At 46.1% G+C, this 21,917-nt stretch overlaps 1 non-coding gene and 1 pseudogene across 2 annotated transcripts in view; both read left to right on the plus strand.

Annotated features, from left to right (window-relative positions):
- LOC110489564 (neuropilin and tolloid-like protein 1) overlaps nucleotides 1–21,917 on the plus strand; it is a 200,766-nt pseudogene that overhangs the window by 59,643 nt on the left and 119,206 nt on the right. The window lies entirely within an intron of this gene.
- LOC149977377 (U7 small nuclear RNA) lies at nucleotides 772–828 on the plus strand. The gene has a single exon (XR_016487017.1). It is a non-coding gene; the product is annotated as a U7 small nuclear RNA (small nuclear RNA).

A 21,917-nucleotide genomic window follows, 5' to 3' on the forward strand; every position in this document is an offset into this window, starting at 1 on the left:
CGTTCAGAGCTCAGTTCTACCTACCTACAGGTTATAGAAAAGAGCAGAGGCTTTGAGCTACCCGTTCAGAGCTCAGTTCTACCTACCTACAGGTTATAGAAAAGAGCAGAGGCTTTGAGCTACCTGTTCAGAGCTCAGTTCTACCTACCTACAGGTTTTAGAAAAGAGCAGAGGCTTTGAGCTACCTGTTCAGAGCTCAGTTCTACCTACCTACAGGTTATAGAAAAGAGCAGAGGCTTTGAGCTACCCGTTCAGAGCTCAGTTCTACCTACCTACAGGTTATAGAAAAGAGCAGAGGCTTTGAGCTACCTGTTCAGAGCTCAGTTCTACCTACCTACAGGTTTTAGAAAAGAGCAGAGGCTTTGAGCTACCCGTTCAGAGCTCAGTTCTACCTACCTACAGGTTTTAGAAAAGAGCAGAGGCTTTGAGCTACCTGTTCAGAGCTCAGTCCTACCTACCTACAGGTTATAGAAAAGAGCAGAAGCTTTGAGCTACCCGTTCAGAGCTCAGTCCTACCTACCTACAGGTTATAGAAAAGAGCAGAGGCTTTGAGCTACCCGTTCAGAGCTCAGTCCTACCTACCTACAGGTTATAGAAAAGAGCAGAGGCTTTGAGCTACCCGTTCAGAGCTCAGTCCTACCTACCTACAGGTTATAGAAAAGAGCAGAGGCTTTGAGCTACCCGTTCAGAGCTCAGTCCTACCTACCTACAGGTTATAGAAAAGAGCAGAGGCTTTGAGCTACCCGTTCAGAGCTCAGTTCTACCTACCTACAGGTTATGTGCTCTTTTAATATTTCTCCAGTAGGTTTCCTGAAGGAGAAAGCCTCCACTTTTAAGTCAAGGATAATAAATCGAAAACACAACAGTAAAATACTACAGTAATGTCTGCATAAACACTACAGTAAATACTACAGTATACTACAATCCACAAAAACATTACAGTAAATACTACAGTATACTACAATCCACATAAACACTACATTAATGACTTATATACTACAGTTTTCTTTTATGACAGAATGAATACTATAGTTAGCTGTAAATACTAGATTATAGTACAGTAGTACAGTATATTACGGTCAATACTGCAGTATTCATACCATATAGTATTTTATACACGCATGCACACTCTGCTCCTCTAAATCACTGGGTCTTGTTACAAGGCTGATTGTGTTGTGATTTGAAGACTTCCTTACTGAAACTAATATTCACAGCTCTATACCAACAGCGGCACTGAGAGAACTATGAGGAACAATGACACCACCTATAAAGGTTCTTCTTCTACAAGCTGAGAACATTGTCTCTCTCTTGAGTTCCTAATCACACACAGCTATTATGTCCTGGAAACGGATCTTCACAAGCACACATTGATTAGAGACAAATAGATTGAGAGAAGTTGGAAGGGAGGGTGAGTGAGACAGAGATGACAGCAGGACATATGCGTAGGCCGTTAGCAGAGCAACAGGCCCCACCCTTTACTTTTACACCCTCCCAAGCCCTATCCTGCGACCTAAGAGGTATGTATCGGATGCTCAACATACTCTGTTCACACCTACTGTGATGGTCCGAGCCTAAACCACACAGAAACAACACTAGACACACAGAGTTTTTACTATCTTTTCCTGGATCATACAAGGTCTGAGGTCATCTGCCTTTGGCCTAAAGACCCAGAATTCATCAAAATACAGACATTGTCATCCTACAAGAAACATGGTATAAAGGAGACGGACTCGCTGGTTGCCCTCTAGGTTACAGAGAGCTGGTAGTCACATCCACTAAACTACCAGGTGTGAAACAGGGATGATACTCAGGGGTTATGCTAATTTGATATAGAGCAGCCCTTACCCACTCTATGAAATTAGTCAAAACAGGAACATTTTACATCTGGCTAGGAATGAATAAGGAACTTTTCCCAAAGAGAAAAAAGTAATCATGTGTGCTACCTATATCCCCCCAATAGAATCCCCATAATTTAACGATGACAGCTTCTCCATCCTAGAGGGGGAGATCAACCATTTCCAGGCTCAGGGACATGTAATGGTCTGTGGCGACCTAAATGCCAGAACTGGACAAGAACCTGACACCCTCAGCACACAGGGGGACAAACACCTACCTGGAGGTGACAGCAATCCCTCCCCCATATGCACCCCTAGACACAACTACAACCATATAACCAACCAAAACAAGTAACAATTACTGCAGCTTTGTCAGATGCTGGGTATGTACATAATCAATGTTATGCTTCAAGGGGACTCCTATAGTAGGTGCAGCTATAGCTCATCTCTTGGCAGTAGTACTGTGGACTACTTTATCACTGACCTTAACCCAGTCTCTTAGAGCATTCACAGTCAGTCCACTGACACCCCTATCATATCACAGCAAAATCACACTCTACTTGAACAGAGCTATGTTCAATCATGAGGCATCAAAGCCAAAGGAACTGAATAGTATTAAGAAATGCTATAGATGGAAGGAAATTAGTGTGGAAATCTACCAAAAAACAATTAGGCAATAACAAATTCAATCCCTTCTAGACAATTTCCTGTACAAAAGGTATCACTGTAATAGTGAAGGTGTAAACCTGGCAGTAGAAACGCTAAATAGTACATTTGACCTCTCAGCTTCCCTATGAAATCAACAAATTTCAAGCAGACAACCGAAGAAAATTAACAACAATGACAATTGGTTTGATGAAGAATGCAAAATCCCAAGAAAGAAATTGAGAAACCTATCCAACCAAACACATAGAGACAAATTTAACCTCAATAACTACTGGGGTATATGCGTCAACAGCAACCTTGGGAAAATCCTATGCTTTATCATTAACAGCAGACTCATACATTTCCTCAGCGAAAACAATGTACTGAGCAAAAGTCAAATTGGCTATTTACCAAATTACTGTATGACAGACCATGTATTCACCCTGCACCCCCTAATTGACAAACAAACCAACCAAAACAAGAGAAAAAGTGTTATCATGCTTTGTTGATTTCAAAAAAGCTTTTGACTCAATTTGACGTAAGGGTCTCCTATACAAATTGTTGGGGGAAAAACATACGGCATTATAAAATCCATGTACACAAACAACAAGTGTGCCTTTAAAATTGGCAAAAAACATACACATTTCTTTCAATAGGGCCGGGGGGTGAGACAGGGATGCAGCTTAAGCCCCACCCTCTTCAACATATATATCAACGAATTGGCGATGGCACAAGAACAATTCGTAGCACCCGGCCTCACCCTACTAGAATCTGAAGTCAAATGTCTACTATTTGCTGATGATCTGGTGCTTCTGTCCGCAGCCAAGGAGGGGCTACAGCAGCACCTAAATCTTCTGCACAAATTCCGTCCAGGTCACCTGGGCCCTGACAGTAAATCTCAGTAAGACCAAAATAATGGTGTTCCATAAAAGGTCCAGTTCCCAGGACCACAAACAAATTCCATCTAGACACTGTTGCCCTAGAGCACACAAAAAACTATAGGGTAATACCCGCTAATTATCAAAATTCAGAAAATAGACATTAAATTCTACAACCACCTAAATGGAAGCGATTCCCAAACCTTCCATAACAAAGCCATCACTCACAGAGAAATTAACATGGAGAAGAGTCCCCTAAGCAAGCTGGTCCTGGGGCTCTGTTCACAAACACAAACTTACCCCACAGAGCCCCAAGACAGCAACACAATTAGACTCAACCAAATCATGAGAAAACAAAATTACACATTGGAAAGAATTTACAAACAAAGCAGAGCAAACTAGAATGCTATTTGGTCCTAAACAGAGAGTACACAGTGGCAGAATACCTGACCACCGTGACTCCATAGCCTTGCTATTGAGAAAGGCCGCCAAAGGCAGACCTGGCTCTCAAGATAAGACAGGCTATGGGCACACTGCCCACAAAATGAAATGGAAATTGAACTGCACTTCCTAACCTCCTGCCAAATGTTTGAACATATTAGAGACACATATTTCCCTCAGATTACACAGAATTCAAAAGCAACTCCCATTTTGATAAACTCCCAAATATATTGGGTGAAAAACCACAGTCTGCAACCACAGCAGCAATATTTGTGACCTGAAAGAGAGAAAGACAGAGACAGAGAGCTATTTCACTTGCTTTGGCAATGTAAACATGTTTCCCATGCCAATAAAGCTCCTTAAATTGACATTGAAATTGAATTGAGAGATACAGAGAGAGAGACAGAGAGAGAGACAGAGAGAGACAGAGAGTGAGTGAGTGAGTGAGTGAGTGACTGACTGACTGACTGACTGACTGACTGACTGACTGGTGGTGGTGCTGGGTGGGTATTCATAGATCATAGAAAAGATGGACGGTGATGAAGAGGAAAGTCTGACGCATTGGTTTTTACTCTGTTTCTGCTCAGAGAGGCTGATCCAGGAACTGTTAGCACTGTTGGACGGTATAGAGAGATCACAGAGATATGTGAATGGTAGCATACAGACTGTGACGTAGCTAACATGATGATCAGAGACTTTGACTTTCAAGATGGAATCCGCAGTAGAGGAAACAGCGGCGCTGTCCCTCCCACCGCTGTTGTTATTGTTTTGTTGAGGTGAGGAGCGCTGCACAAAATGCATTACATATGCTGTGCTATCGTGTGTGCAATGATGTCCGAGGGGGAAAAAACTGTAACTTCTTTGTTGGTGTAATATCATAAACTGTCGTGACTGTTTCACCATTCATTTCATCTTTAAGGGCCAGTTTCACCGTGAACGACTCCAGCTTTCAGGGCCAGTTTCACCGTGAGGGATCCCAGCTTTAAGGGCCAGTTTCACAGTGAACGACTCCTGCTTTAAGGGCCAGTTTCACCGTGAACGACTCCAGCTTTCAGGGCCAGTTTCACCGTGAGGGATCCCAGCTTTAAGGGCCAGTTTCACAGTGAACGACTCCAGCTTTAAGGGCCAGTTTCACAGTGAACGACTCTAGCTTTAAGGGCCAGTTTCACCGTGAACGACTCCAGCTTTAAGGGCCAGTTTCACCGTGAGGGATCCCAGCTTTAAGGGCCAGCTTTACCGTGAACGACTCCAGCTTTAAGGGCCAGTTTCACCGTGAACGACTCCAGCTTTAAGGGCCAGTTTCACCGTGAACGACTCCAGCTTTAAGGGCCAGTTTCACCGTGAGGGATCCCAGCTTTAAGGGCCAGTTTCACCGTGAACGACTCCAGATTTAAGGGCCAGTTTCACCGTGAACGACTCCAGCTTTAAGGGCCAGTTTCACCGTGAGGGATCCCAGCTTTAAGGGCCAGTTTCACCATGAACGACTCCAGTTTTAAGGGCCAGTTTCACCGTGAGGGATCCCAGCTTTAAGGGCCAGTTTCCTAAAAACAGATTAAGCAGGCCAGGTTTAACAATTATCCTCAATGAAAAAGCCCAATTTTTTTAAGTCCAGGACTAGCGCTTATGTGGGAAACTATTTCAGGTCAAGTAAGATGTACGTTTACCCCTTCTCTGTGAATATCTACATTTAGTTCTAAGGTACACTGCAAGTATAGTAAAGCCAAGAAATGTGCCAATTAGCTAATTAAATGCAACGGTTGTTGGATTCTTAGTGGGCAACTCAAGTAATTCCAGAACTCAAGGCTCAGACACATAATCCATCAATTCATTTTGTTCATTGATGTTCCAGTGTTAGAATGAGCTGCAGATTGAAGAGAGTGAACCCTGCTTTCCACATTTTGGCCCTAGACACTAGAGTTGTCTAGCCTGGAAGGTGAACTTCATCAGTACCACAGTGATCTGCAACCCCTAGTTTCTGGACCGGCACTAGTCCCTGGGATGTTGCTGACAGGTCTCCCTCCGGTGGTTAGCTGACACTGATTTAGTATGTAAGTGGCCTTCTTAAGCCAAAATCACACGGAAAGACATCCTTCAACGGCGTGAAATTTGCGTGCGAGAGTGGCGAGCGTCAATTCACAGTAGCATATGCCAACATAATTGTCATGAAAATCCTTAATAGTATTTGTTATGTTCGCTATATATCCACTGGGAATTTTGGTGTTCCTTTTGACTCAACTTAGATGTCCTACAGGAGCCACTGTACCTGCCTGGGCTAAACAGTTGTTGTTATGCTAGCTCACCAACTTGAAGATGTTGTAGCTAATAAACCCAGGCTCCCGGAGTTCCTGGAGTTTTCTAGCCATAGCCTGCCTAGGCTATATGATCAATGGTTGGCTGCCATTGTTTTTTATTTACATTTCTACGACACACTCATTCTCTAGACTAGATTTTATTAATTTCAACCAAAGCACTCCCCAAAATTAAATAAATAAATAAACAGGTTGTTGTTCTATGAGTATGATTCTTGCTTATGGTGCGAGAGGTCCCGGGTTCAAATCCTGGACAAGCCCTTGGGGTCCCGCTGGTAGCAGCGGTCTAAGGCACTGTATCTCAATGCTAGAGGTGCCACTACAGACCCTGGTTCGATTCCAGGCTATATCACAACCGGACGTGATTGGGAGTCCCGTAGGGCTGCGCACAACTGGCCCAGCGTCGTCCGGGTTTGGCCGGGGTAAGGCCGTCATTGTAAATTTAAAAAAAATCTGAACTTACTTGTCTAGTTAAATAAAGGTTACATAAAAATGAACTTTGAACTTTATCAATCAAATCGGTTGTAAGCTACAGTGATAGTCTACTGTCAAGAAAATACAAAGATGACGTGAATCCAGTTGATAAATGTATAGAATGATGTTGCGTTCATGCATTGTTACACTGTTTATCATAAACACTAGCCTAGACATTACTTTAGCGCTGGCAGATAAACTTCTCAACACTAAATATACACATTTTAACTATACATTTCACAATTCCAGACACTATTTTCTGCCAATTTATCCGCTAATGTGACCACCATTGTTCCGCGTAGACGCGATAAAAATAGACTTTCTAATTCGACGCTGGCGTTGATGCCGTTGACGGCGTTAACTTTCGCGCCAATTTGTTTTCTCTCGTACTCTCATGTGCGTTCTATTTCCAGCGTGAGCACGCTCCTACTCACCATGTAGAACGTACTCTTTCTTTTGGCCATTGTTAAACCCAGAAGAAAAATAACTCATCTTTTAGCACATTTCATATTTTGACACTCCGGAAAATAGCCAGACCGCAGCAATAATCATACGGCAGTCTTATCATTGAGAAGTATATATTATTTATTTGTTTCGCTTTACAGTCTCTCTGATCGCTCTGCACTCTAAATGCTCGTAGCCCAAATTGGTCTGACATGATTAACCCATCAAGAACAGCATTTCAATAGAGTGTTGGACAGTCTCTCTGATCGCTCTGCACTCTAAATGCTCGTAGCCCAAATCTCTCTCTCTCTTTATTGGTGCTGCTCCTTGTTTATATCCCTTCTGGTCTCTGATTTAAAACTGCCACCTCTTCCTCCACCTCCTCCTGACACAAGAAGCCCATTTGAGAAAAAGTTAAATATTTTAAAGGGGATGTAGTTATCTCTTATTATACCAATCAAAGGAGCAGCTGGATTGAGTGACAGCCAATGATGTTAATATTGGTTTTTGTCACACCCTGGTCAAAGTATTTTGTGTTTATCTTTATTTATTTGGTCAGGCCAGGGTGTGGCATGGGGTTTTTGTATGTGGTGTGTATGTATGGGGATTGTAGCTAGTGGGGTGTTCTAGCTAAGTCTATGGCTGTCTGAAGTGGTTCTCAATCAGAGGCAGGTGTTTATCGTTGTCTCTGATTGGGAACCATATTTAGGCAGCCATAATCTTTGAGTTTGTTGTGGGTGATTGTCCTTAGTGTCCTGATGTCATTGTTCTGTGTTAGGTTACACAAGTATAGGCTGTTTCGGTTTTCGTTAAGTTTATTGTTTTGATAGTGTTTGTTTAGTGTGTTACTTCATTAAACATGGATTGCAATAGACACGCCGCATTTTGGTCCGACTCTCCTTCTCATCAAGAAAACTGTTACAGAATCACCCACCACAAAGGGACCAAGCAGCGTGTCAACAGGCAGGAACAGCCCAAAGTGGAGTACAGTATGGACTATACTTCTTGGGAGGAGATAGACAGGTGGGCGGTCGACCCAGGGAGAGTGCCGGAGCCCGCCTGGGATTCGATGGAGCAGTGCGCGGAAGGATATAGGAGAATGGAGTTTGTGAAGCAAGCAAGGCGGTGCGGACGGAGGCCCCAGAGTCAGCCCCAAAAATGTATTGGGGGGGGGGCTCAGGGAGAGTGTGGCAGAGTCTGGAGCCAGACCTGAGCCAACTCTCCCTGTTTATTGTGAGGAGCCAAGGAGGAGACCAGAACCAGAACCAGAGCCGGTGTTGGAGGTGAACGAAACAGAGACTGTGAAGGAGTTAATGGGGAAATTGGAGGAGAGAGAAATGAGGGAGTTGCTGTGTTGGTGTTTTAAACATGGAATTCGCCCGACGGAGCGTGTCGGGATTTGATGGCACCTGGGTCAGCGCTCCATACTCGTCCTGAGGTGCGTGTTAGTCGGCTGGCGAAGATGGTGCCAGTCTCACGTACCAGGCCTCCTGTGCACCTCCCTAGCCTTGCACGTCCTGTGCCAGCACCGCTCTCAAGATCTCCAGTACGCCTTCACGGTCTAACCCATCCTGTGCCACCTCCACACCCCAGCCCTCCGGTAGCAGCTCCCCGCACCAGGCTTCCTGTGCGTGTCCTCGGCCCAGTACCACCAGTGCCAGCACCATGCATCAGGCCTACAGTGCGCCTCGCCTGTCCAGCGCTGTCGGAGCCCTCCTCCTCTCCAGCGCTGTCGGAGTCTCCCGCCTGTTTAGCGATGTTAGAGCCTTCCTTCTCTACAGCGCTGCCGGAGTCTCCCGCCTGTTCAGAACTGCCAGTTTGCAAGGAGCTGCCAGTTTGCATAGAGCTGCCAGTTTGCATAGAGCTGCCAGTTTGCATAGAGCTGCCAGTTTGCATAGAGCTGCCAGTCTGCAAGGAGCTGCCAGTCTGCAAGGAGCTGCCAGTCTGCAAGGAGCTGCCAGTCTGCAAGGAGCCGCCAGAGCTGCCAGTCTGCAAGGAGCCGCCAGAGCTGCCAGTCTGCAAGGAGCCGCCAGAGCTGCCAGTCTGCAAGGAGCCGCCAGAGCTGCCAGTCTGCAAGGAGCCGCCAGAGCTGCCAGTCTGCAAGGAGCAGCCAGGGCCGCCAGTCAGCATGGAGCAGCCAGGGCCGCCAGTCAGCATGGAGCAGCCAGATCTGCCAGTCGACCAGACTCTCCCAGATCTGCCAGTCGACCAGAATCTCCCAGATCTGCCAGTCGACCAGACTCTCCCAGATCTGCCAGTCGACCAGTCGACCAGACTCTCCCAGATCTGCCAGTCGACCAGTCGACCAGACTCTCCCAGATCTGCCAGTCGACCAGACTCTCCCAGATCTGCCAGTCGACCAGACTCTTCCAGATCTGCCAGTCGACCAGACTCTTCCAGATCTGCCAGTCGACCAGACTCTTCCAGATCTGCCAGTCGACCAGACTCTTCCAGATCTGCCAGTCGACCAGACTCTTCCAGATCTGCCAGTCAGCCAGGATCTGCCAGATTTGCCAGTCAGCCAGGATCTGCCAGTCAGCCAGGATCTGCCGAAACCACCAGCCAGCCAGGATCTGGTAGATTCATCAACCTGCCTGAGCTTCCTCTCACTCCTGAGCTTCCTCTCACTCCTGAGCTTCCTCTCACTCCTGAGCTTCCCCTCAGTTCCGAGCTGCCTCAGTCCCGAGCTGCCCCTCAGTCACGATCTGCTCCTCAGTCCAGTGGGGTTCTGGGTGAGGACTACTAGGCCATGGTCGGCGGCGAGGGTGGACTATCCAGGGACGCGAGGAGAAGGGACTAAGACATTGATTGAGTGGGGTCCACGTCCCGCGCCGGAGCCGCCACCATGGACAGATGCCCACCCGGACCCTCCCTATTGTTTTGAGGTGCGTTCGGGAGTCCGCACCTTAGGGGGGGGGGTTCTGTCACACCCTGGTCAAAGTATTTTGTGTTTATCTTTATTTATTTGGTCAGGCCAGGGTGTGGCATGGGGTTTTTGTATGTGGTGTGTATGTATGGGGATTGTAGCTAGTGGGGTGTTCTAGCTAAGTCTATGGCTGTCTGAAGTGGTTCTCAATCAGAGGCAGGTGTTTATCGTTGTCTCTGATTGGGAACCATATTTAGGCAGCCATATTCTTTGAGTTTGTCGTGGGTGATTGTCCTTTGTGTCCTGATGTCATTGTTCTGTGTTAGGTTACACAAGTATAGGCTGTTTCGGTTTTCGTTAAGTTTATTGTTTTGATAGTGTTTGTGTTTAGTGTGTTACTTCATTAAACATGGATTGCAATAGACACGCCGCATTTTGGTCCGACTCTCCTTCTCATCAAGAAAACCGTTACAGGTTTTATTATTTTCATGGTGACAAAGCGAGATTTAGAGGATGAAAAGGATCAACTTGGTTCATTATGGCTGGTGTTGACATTTCGTATCCGTACGTCAGCCCAGCACCCCTACTATATCTCTCACTCACCTTCTGTTAGGCTCTGTTTTACTTATCTGTCCTGTTTCTCCTGGCCTCACTATCGCTCTCTCAGCCGGTCTTTTTCTACCTCACCAAACATTCCTATTATGTTTCATTGTCCTTTTTCTTACCCTATTTCACTCTCACCCTTTCATTCACTTTCTCCCTCGCCCTCTCTCACCCCTCGCCCCTTCTCTCCCTCTCTCACCCCTCGCCCCATCTCTCCCTCTCTCACCCCTCGCCCCCTACTCACCCCTCGCGCCTTCTCTCCCTCTCTCACCCCTCGCGCCTTCTCTCCCTCTCTCACCCCTCGCCCCCTCTCTCACCCCTCGCCCCTTCTCTCCCTCTCTCACCCCTCGCCCCTTCTCTCCCTCTCTCACCCCTCGCCCCTTCTCTCCCTCTCTCACCCCTCGCCCCTTCTCTCCCTCTCTCACCCCTCGCCCCTTCTCTCCCTCTCTCGCCCCTCTCCCCCTCTCTCGCCCCTCTCCCCCTCTCTCGCCCCTCTCCCCCTCTCTCGCCCCTCTCCCTCTCTCACCCCTCGCCCCTTCTCTCCCTCTCTCACCCCTCGCCCCTTCTCTCCCTCTCTCTCACCCCTCGCCCCTTCTCTCCCTCTCTCACCCCTCGCCCCTTCTCTCCCTCTCTCACCCCTCGCCCCTTCTCTCCCTCTCTCGCCCCTCTCCCCCTCTCTCGCCCCTCTCCCCCTCTCTCGCCCCTCTCCCCCTCTCTCGCCCCTCTCCCTCTCTCACCCCTCGCCCCCTTCATTCCCTCTCCCTTTATGTGGCCCAGGTTTAGTGTGATGTGCAAACAATTCAGCATTTTTCCCTTGTCCTTAGAGGCTGTTAGAGATGGTCTTAGAAATGCTGCCCACTTCCCTGGATGACTGTCCATCACACTAGTGTTCTCCACGCTGCCCACTTCCCTGGGTGTCTGTCCATCACACTTGTATACTTGGAAGTTTGTATTGTAATGGGCAAGTAAATGAATGACAAAAATGGAAACGATATGTTTAACAAAATACTGGCTTTGGTTACTCGACAACTGACAATTTTAACTAGGCAAGTCAGAAGAAATTCTCATTTACAATGATTGTCTACCCCGGCCAAACCCGGACGACACTGGGCCAAACCCGGACGACAATGGGCCAATTATACGCCGCCCTATGGGACTCCCAATCACGGCCGGATTTGATACAGCCTGGATTCAAACCAGGGACTTTACTGACGCCTCTTGCACTGAGTCCAGTATCATTTCCCTCCAGGCATCACAGGTCCGGTTTGTTGTGTGGGTCTGGCTGGCCATGGGTCTGGAGATGGCTGAACAGGCCAATCCGTGACCTGCAGATCTTGTCTCAGTGGGGTCAGAGATGGTCAGATCCTGTCTCAGTGGGGGCAGAGATGGTCAGATCCTGTCTCAGTGGGGCCAGGGGAGGTCAGATCTTGTCTCAGTGGGGGCAGGGAAGGTCAGATCCTGTCTCAGTGGGGTCAGGGAAGGTCAGATCTAGTCTCAGTGGGGGTAGAGATGGTCATATCCTGTCTCAGTGGGGGTAGAGATGGTCAGATCTTGTCTCAGTGGGGTCAGGGGAGGTCAATTCTTGTCTCAGAGGGGGCAGGGAAGGTCAGATCTTGTCTCAGTGGGGTCAGGGATGGTCATCTTGTGACCAGGGCTTGCTGTATTGTCAGTGTTTGTCATTTCCGGCTAGTCTCTTTCCGACTAGTTTTTTTCCGGCTTTTAGTTCTCTTCTTTAGGCCTCAAAGAGTTGAGTTCCGTTGGTGATTTTGGACCCCCATGAAGATCTGTCTAGAGCATGGCTTTGATTACTGGACAACTCTATACACCCCCCCTCCCCCACACACACACACACACCACACACACACACACATATCCCTCTACTGCTTCACATGCCTGTTTTATGACGTTATACTGATGTAGGGGAGAAGGGGAAAGTGAATGCTGTGTGATGGGATCTGTGATACGGTTAACTTGACAAGCCGTCAAAATACCCCCCCCTTTGTTCCAGCTTCCTGGGATGCTGACCAGCCCATTCTCAATGGAAATACCATTTCTATTAGACAATAAATGCAGTATATTCCTCTTTTTGATGAGCAGTGAATACGTTTGAATACTTCATGAATACTCTAGGGAAGTGTGCTGCTTATTTTCTGTGAGTGTGTGTGTCTGTGTGTGTCTGTGTGTTGTGTCTGTGTGTCTGTGTGCGTCCATCTGTGTGCGCGTCTGTGTCTGTGTGTGTTTGTGTGCGTGTGTGTGTGTGTGTGTGTCTGCCTGTGTGTGTGTGTGTGTCTGTGTGTTGTGTCTGTGTGTCTGTGTGCGTCCATCTGTGTGCGCGTCTGTGTCTGTGTGTGTTTGTGTGCATGTGTGTGTGTGTGTCTGCCTGTGTGTGTGTGTGTTTGTGTGTGCGTGACTGTGTGTGCGCGTCTGTGCGCGTGTGTGTTTGTGTGCGTCTGCCTGTGTGTATGTGTGTGTGTGTGTGTGTATTTTCCCAGCACTGATAAATGGAGGTCTATTTTTAATATAAAACGTGGAGGCCTTGGTTTCTTTAAACCCATGTAAAGAATGAAAACGCATTATGAGAATTGCTCTCCGATTTCTACACAGGTCACAGAACACACGCATAGGATTGATCACGCTTCACTTTGAATTGCAGAAAGACGGATCATCTTCAGAGCAGAGATTATAGAAGCCATATTTTCCCTTGTCTCAAATGAAGATTGCTTTTTCGTTGGGCAGTGCATGGGCGCAAAATAAGAATGGATTTTGATATCATACCTTTCGGTCCTGAATGGTAGAGAAAAGCGGTGAATCACAGTGTTGAGTTTGTGTTGATGTATCACTGTGAGAAAAGAGGTAGGGGAGACGGGAAGAGGAAATGATAGGAATTGACGAATGCATTGATTATAGTGATTAGTGGGTTGAGTAGATGTGTCCACTTCATGGAACATAATGAAATATCTTTTCATCCATTTCTCATGGAGATTGCCAGGGATCAACATATTGAAAGGGTAGGCATGGGGAACATTTATTACCCCACCGGGCACACTCACTCAAATACAAGAAAGCATATACACACACATACACACGCATGCACGAACGCACGTGCACACACACACACACACATGCTCACTCTCACACACACAAACACGCATGCTTACTCACTCACTCTCACACACACACACACACATGCTCACACACACACACATTCTCACACACACTCTCACACATTCTCACACACACACACACACACACATGCTCACTCTCACACACACACAAACACATGCTTACTCACTCACTCTCACACACACACACACACATGCTCACACACACACACATTCTCACACACATTCTCACACACACACACACACACACACACACACACACACACACAGTTATCAATCCCTCTGTAGTATATTCTGTCTCTCTAGGAGGAACGAAGGCTGCTGGTCATTCTCCTCTTCTCTCTGTAGGCTGAGGCCAGCTCTGTAGTATATTCTGTCTCTCTAGGAGGAACGAAGGCTGCTGGTCATTCTCCTCTTCTCTCTGTAGGCTGAGGCCAGCTCTGTAGTATATTCTGTCTCTCTAGGAGAAACGAAGGCTGCTGGTCATTCTCCTCTTCTCTCTGTAGGCTGAGGCCAGCTCTGTAGTATATTCTGTCTCTCTAGGAGAAACGAAGGCTGCTGGTCATTCTCCTCTTCTCTCTGTAGGCTGAGGCCAGCTCTGTAGTATATTCTGTCTCTCTAGTCATTATCCCCTTCTCTCTGTAGGCTGAGGCCAGCTCTGTAGTATATTCTGTCTCTCTAGTCATTCTCCTCTTCTCTCTGTAGGCTGAGGCCAGCTCTGTAGTATATTCTGTCTCTCTAGTCATTCTCCCCTTCTCTCTGTAGGCTGAGGCCAGCTCTGTAGTATATTCTGTCTCTCTAGGAGGAACGAAGGCTGCTGGTCATTCTCCTCTTCTCTCTGTAGGCTGAGGCCAGCTCTGTAGTATATTCTGTCTCTCTAGGAGGAACGAAGGCTGCTGGTCATTCTCCTCTTCTCTCTGTAGGCTGAGGCCAGCTCTGTGGCTGTACAGTAAGAAATTCCATATGACACGTACACAGACATGACACACACCTTCACACATTTTCCGCTCCCTCACGTATACAGACATGACACACACATACACACATTCTCCGCTCCCTCACGTACACAGACATGACACACACATACACACATTCTCCGCTCCCTCACGTACACAGACATGACACACACATACACACATTCTCCGCTCCCTCACGTACACAGACATGACACACACATACACACATTCTCCGCTCCCTCACGTACACAGACATGACACACACGTACACACATTCTCCGCTCCCTCGCCTCACCTCATCACATCAGCTGTCTCTCCTCTCTCCCTTTCTCTCTCTCTCTATATCTCCATTTCTCTCTCTATATATCTCCATCTCTCTCTATATATCTCCATCTCTCTCACTATATCTCCATCTCTCTCACTATTTCTCCATATCTCTCTGTTCCTCCATCTCTCTCTGTTCCTCCATCTCTCTCTGTTCCTCCATCTCTCTCTGTTTCTCCATCTCTCTCTCACTATTTCTCCATCTCTCTCTGTTCCTCCATCTCTCTCTGTTCCTCCATCTCTCTCTGTTCCTCCATCTCTCTCTGTTTCTCCATCTCTCTCTGTTTCTCCATCTCTCTCTGTTCCTCCATCCATCTCTCTATTTCTCCATCTCTCTATTTTTCTTGGTTGACAGCACACTCTCTCTGTCCCTGTCACTGTGTCTCAGTCACACTACTCTCAGGCGACAGCTTGCACACTGGTCCTGTCATTTAGCATCAGGCTAGACCACTGCTGAGTTACTCCAGGTTACTGTGTTCCTATCTGGCCCTGTCATTTAGCATCAGGCTAGACCACTGCTGAGTTACTCCAGGTTACTGTGTTCCTATCTGGCCCTGTCATTTAGCATCAGGCTAGACCACTGCTGAGTTACTCCAGGTTACTGTGTTCCTATCTGGCCTTGTCATTTAGCATCATGCTAGACCACTGCTGAGTTACTCCAGGTTACTGTGTTCCTATCTGGCCCTGTCATTTAGCATCAGGCTAGACCACTGCTGAGTTACTCCAGGTTACTGTGTTCCTATCTGGCTTTGTCATTTAGCATCATGCTAGACCACTGCTGAGTTACTCCAGGTTACTGTGTTCCTATCTGGCCTTGTCATTTAGCATCAGGCTAGACCACTGTTGAGTTACTCCAGGTTACTGTGTTCCTATCTGGTCCTGTCATTTAGCATCAGGCTAGACCACTGCTGAGTTACTCCAGGTTACTATGTTCCTATCTGACCCTGTCATTTAGCATCATGCTAGACCACTGCTGAGTTACTCAAGGTTACTGTGTTCCTATCTGGTCCTGTCATTTAGCATCAGGCTAGACCACTGCTGAGTTACTCCAGGTTACTGTGTTCCTATCTGGCCTTGTCATTTAGCATCAGGCTAGACCACTGTTGAGTTACTCCAGGTTACTGTGTTCCTATCTGGCCCTGTCATTTAGCATCAGGCTAGACCACTGCTGAGTTACTCCAGGTTACTGTGTTCCTATCTGGCCTTGTCATTTAGCATCAGGCTAGACCACTGTTGAGTTACTCCAGGTTACTGTGTTCCTATCTGGCCCTGTCATTTAGCATCAGGCTAGACCACTGCTGAGTTACTCCAGGTTACTGTGTTCCTATCTGGCCTTGTCATTTAGCATCAGGCTAGACCACTGTTGAGTTACTCCAGGTTACTGTGTTCCTATCTGGCGCTGTCATTTAGCATCAGGCTAGACCACTGCTGAGTTACTCCAGTAACTCAGGTAACTCAGGTAGTCTAGTGGTTAGAGCGTTGGGCCAGTAACCGAAAGATTGCTAGATTGAAACCCCGAGCTGACAAGGTAAACATCTGTCATTCTGCCCCTGAACAAGGCAGTTAACCCACTGTTCCTAGGCTGTCATTGTAAATAAGAATTTGCCTAGTTAAATAAAATAAAAAGTACTGTGTCCTTATCTGTGTTACACTGGCCTTATGCTAACATCCCTATTAGGCTGTGTGGATGCTAACACAGCTAGGTAGTCCCCGAAGCACACAGGGACAGGTGTAGCTACAGCTAGCGGTTAGCTAATCGCTAACCAGCCTGCAGGATGTGTAGAGAGAACAGTTAACTGGGCTGTAAAGACATGTAATTTCATAGGTAGAGTTGATTTCCATGTGTTGTGTCTACAGTAGAATCTGCCCTTGTGCTATAAGAATCAACACGATAGCATATGTCAGAAATGTCCTGGTTTTAACCCTGATAGCTGAAGGAAGAATATGGCTGAATTTGTTGTTTTTATTTATATTTAATCATAATCTGAACTTGGACACAGGATCTATTTTAACAAACATAACTCAATGGTAAATCTTAGCGCTGATGATAGCATTATTTTAGCTATGTTCGCTAGGCCTATAGCATTAACACTGTTAAACATAGGCTAGGCCTATAGCATTAAAACTGTTAAACATAGGCTAGGCCTATAGCATTTACACTGATATAGGGGCTAGTCCTATAGCATTAACACTGATATAGGGTCTAGGCCTATAGCATTAACACTGATATAGGGGCTAGGCTTATAGCATTAACACTGATATAGGGGCTAGGCCTATAGCATTAACAGTGATATAGGGGCTAGGCCTATAGCATTAACACTGATATAGGGGCTAGGCCTATAGCATTAACACTGATATAGGGGCTAGGCCTATAGCATTTACACTGATATAGGGGCTAGGCCTATAGCATTAACAGTGATATAGGGGCTAGGCCTATAGCATTAACACTGATATAGGGGCTCTGCCTATAGCATTAACAGTGATATAGGGGCTAGGCCTATAGCATTAACAGTGATATAGGGGCTCTGCCTATAGCATTAACAGTGATATAGGGTCTAGGCCTATAGCATTAACAGTGATATAGGGGCTCTGCCTATAGCATTTACAGTGATATAGGGTCTAGGCCTATAGCATTAACAGTGATATAGGGTCTAGGCCTATAGCATTAACAGTGATATAGGGACTAGGCCTATAGCATTTACAGTGATATAGGGGCTAGGCCTATAGCATTAACAGTGATATAGGGGCTAGGCCTATAGCATTAACACTGATATAGGGGCTAGGCCTATAGCATTAACAGTGATATAGGGGCTAGGCCTATAGCATTAACAGTGATATAGGGTCTAGGCCTATAGCATTAACAGTGATATAGGGTCTAGGCCTACTGTAAATTGTAGTCTGGACATGCCAAACGTAGTCAATAAGCAAGACTAAATTCACTAGGCTATTGATAAGGCCTAAAAAGACAGTGCTAATTAAACAAAACAAAAGCATTTTTTTTTGAAAATGCTATGTCTAAATATAGTTACAGGTACTATAATTACAGACAAGGCAACTTGTAGACTTTTACGCACATCCAAACCTTTCACAGGGGGCTGGATAAAGATCCAATATGAAGAGAAAGAGGGAATGTCCACTCACCGTTATACTGCTCCAAAATGTTAGGTTTTATAGATCATTACAGATCATTTATTTGCACTCCAGAAATAGAAGATGAAATTGCATTGCATAAAAAAAAGAAGAAGAATTGAATCAAATTAAACAAAAAAAATAAACACAGGGATAGAGCTGGGATAGAGTTGAAATAGAGCTGGGATAGAGCTGGGATAGAGTTGGGATAGAGCTGGGATAGAGCTGGGATAGAGCTGGGATAGAGTTGAAATAGAGCTGGGATAGAGCTGGGATAGAGCTGGGATAGAGTTGAAATAGAGCTGGGATAGAGTTGAAATAGAGCTGGGATAGAGTTGAAATAGAGCTGGGATAGAGCTGGGATAGAGTTGGGATAGAGCTGGGATAGAGCTGGGATAGAGCTGGGATAGAGTTGAAATAGAGCTGGGATAGAGCTGGGATAGAGCTGGGATAGAGTTGAAATAGAGCTGGGATAGAGCTGGGATAGAGCTGGGATAGAGCTGAAATAGAGCTGGGATAGAGCTGGGATAAAGCTGAAATAGAGCTGGGATAGAGCTGGGATAGAGTTGAAATAGAGCTGGATAGAGCTGGGATAGAGCTGGGATACAGCTGGGATAGAGTTGAAATAGAGCTGGGATAGAGCTGGGATAGAGCTGGGATAGAGCTGAAATAGAGCTGGGATAGAGTTGAAATAGAGCTGGGATAGAGCTGTAATAGAGCTGGGATAGAGTTGAAATAGAGCTGGGATAGAGCTGGGATAGAGCTGGGATAGAGCTGGGATAGAGCTGAAATAGAGCTGGGATAGAGCTGGGATAGAGCTGGGATAGAGTTGAAATAGAGCTGGGATAGAGTTGAAATAGAGCTGGGATAGAGCTGGGATAGAGCTGGGATAGAGTTGAAATAGAGCTGGGATAGAGTTGAAATAGAGCTGGGATAGAGCTGGGATAGAGCTGGGATAGAGTTGAAATAGAGCTGGGATAGAGTTGAAATAGAGCTGGGATAGAGCTGGGATAGAGCTGGGATAGAGTTGAAATAGAGCTGGGATAGAGCTGGGATAGAGCTGGGATAGAGCTGGGATAGAGCTGAAATAGAGCTGGGATAGAGCTGGGATAGAGCTGGGATAGAGTTGAAATAGAGCTGGGATAGAGCTGTAATAGAGCTGGGATAGAGCTGGGATAGAGCTGGGAGAGAGCTGTAATAGAGCTGGGATAGAGCTGAAATAGAGCTGGGATAGAGCTGGGATAGAGTTGAAATAGAGCTGGGATAGAGCTGTAATAGAGCTGGGATAGAGCTGTAATAGAGCTGGGATAGAGCTGGGATAGAGCTGGGATAGAGTTGAAATAGAGCTGGGATAGAGCTGGGATAGAGCTGGGATAGAGTTGAAATAGAGCTGGGATAGAGCTGGGATAGAGCTGGGATAGAGTTGAAATAGAGCTGTAATAGAGCTGGGATAGAGTTGGGATAGAGCTGTAATAGAGCTGGGATAGAGCTGTAATAGAGCTGGGATAGAGCTGAAATAGAGCTGGGATAGAGTTGAAATAGAGCTGTAATAGAGCTGGGATAGAGCTGTAATAGAGCTGGGATAGAGCTGGGATAGAGTTGAAATAGAGCTGTAATAGAGTTGAAATAGAGCTGTAATAGAGCTGGGATAGAGTTGAAATAGAGCTGTAATAGAGCTGGGATAGAGTTGAAATAGAGCTGGGATAGAGTTGAAATAGAGCTGTAATAGAGCTGGGATAGAGTTGAAATAGAGCTGTAATAGAGCTGGGATAGAGCTGAAATAGAGCTGTAATAGAGCTGGGATAGAGCTGGGATAGAGCTGTAATAGAGCTGGGATAGAGCTGAAATAGAGCTGGGATAGAGTTGAAATAGAGCTGGGATAGAGCTGTAATAGAGCTGGGATAGAGCTGAAATAGAGCTGGGATAGAGTTGAAATAGAGCTGGGATAGAGCTGTAATAGAGCTGGGATAGAGCTGGGATAGAGTTGAAATAGAGCTGTAATAGAGTTGAAATAGAGCTGTAATAGAGCTGGGATAGAGCTGAAATAGAGCTGGGTTAGAGTTGAAATAGAGCTGTAATAGAGCTGGGATAGAGTTGAAATAGAGCTGTAATAGAGCTGGGATAGAGTTGAAATAGAGCTGGGATAGAGTTGAAATAGAGCTGTAATAGAGCTGGGATAGAGTTGAAATAGAGCTGTAATAGAGCTGGGATAGAGCTGAAATAGAGCTGTAATAGAGCTGGGATAGAGTTGAAATAGAGCTGGGATAGAGTTGAAATAGAGCTGTAATAGAGTTGAAATAGAGCTGGGATAGAGTTGAAATAGAGCTGGGATAGAGCTGGGATAGAGCTGGGATAGAGTTGAAATAGAGCTGGGATAGAGTTGAAATAGAGCTGGGATAGAGCTGGGATAGAGCTGGGATAGAGTTGAAATAGAGCTGGGATAGAGTTGAAATAGAGCTGGGATAGAGCTGGGATAGAGCTGGGATAGAGTTGAAATAGAGCTGGGATAGAGCTGGGATAGAGCTGGGATAGAGCTGGGATAGAGCTGAAATAGAGCTGGGATAGAGCTGGGATAGAGCTGGGATAGAGTTGAAATAGAGCTGGGATAGAGCTGGGATAGAGCTGGGATAGAGTTGAAATAGAGCTGGGATAGAGTTGAAATAGAGCTGGGATAGAGCTGGGATAGAGCTGGGATAGAGTTGAAATAGAGCTGGGATAGAGTTGAAATAGAGCTGGGATAGAGCTGGGATAGAGCTGGGATAGAGTTGAAATAGAGCTGGGATAGAGCTGGGATAGAGCTGGGATAGAGCTGAAATAGAGCTGGGATAGAGCTGGGATAGAGCTGGGATAGAGTTGAAATAGAGCTGGGATAGAGCTGTAATAGAGCTGGGATAGAGCTGGGATAGAGCTGGGAGAGAGCTGTAATAGAGCTGGGATAGAGCTGAAATAGAGCTGGGATAGAGCTGGGATAGAGTTGAAATAGAGCTGGGATAGAGCTGTAATAGAGCTGGGATAGAGCTGTAATAGAGCTGGGATAGAGCTGGGATAGAGCTGGGATAGAGTTGAAATAGAGCTGGGATAGAGCTGGGATAGAGTTGAAATAGAGCTGGGATAGAGCTGGGATAGAGCTGGGATAGAGCTGGGATAGAGTTGAAATAGAGCTGTAATAGAGCTGGGATAGAGTTGGGATAGAGCTGTAATAGAGCTGGGATAGAGCTGTAATAGAGCTGGGATAGAGCTGAAATAGAGCTGGGATAGAGTTGAAATAGAGCTGTAATAGAGCTGTAATAGAACTGGGATAGAGCTGGGATAGAGTTGAAATAGAGCTGTAATAGAGTTGAAATAGAGCTGTAATAGAGCTGGGATAGAGTTGAAATAGAGCTGTAATAGAGCTGGGATAGAGTTGAAATAGAGCTGGGATAGAGTTGAAATAGAGCTGTAATAGAGCTGGGATAGAGTTGAAATAGAGCTGTAATAGAGCTGGGATAGAGCTGAAATAGAGCTGTAATAGAGCTGGGATAGAGCTGGGATAGAGCTGTAATAGAGCTGGGATAGAGCTGAAATAGAGCTGGGATAGAGTTGAAATAGAGCTGGGATAGAGCTGTAATAGAGCTGGGATAGAGCTGAAATAGAGCTGGGATAGAGTTGAAATAGAGCTGGGATAGAGCTGTAATAGAGCTGGGATAGAGCTGGGATAGAGTTGAAATAGAGCTGTAATAGAGTTGAAATAGAGCTGTAATAGAGCTGGGATAGAGCTGAAATAGAGCTGGGTTAGAGTTGAAATAGAGCTGTAATAGAGCTGGGATAGAGTTGAAATAGAGCTGTAATAGAGCTGGGATAGAGTTGAAATAGAGCTGGGATAGAGTTGAAATAGAGCTGTAATAGAGCTGG

Source organism: Oncorhynchus mykiss, chromosome 15 (genome assembly GCF_057628025.1).
Source record: "Oncorhynchus mykiss isolate SJ-2025 chromosome 15, ASM5762802v1, whole genome shotgun sequence".
Taxonomy (NCBI): domain Eukaryota; kingdom Metazoa; phylum Chordata; class Actinopteri; order Salmoniformes; family Salmonidae; genus Oncorhynchus; species Oncorhynchus mykiss.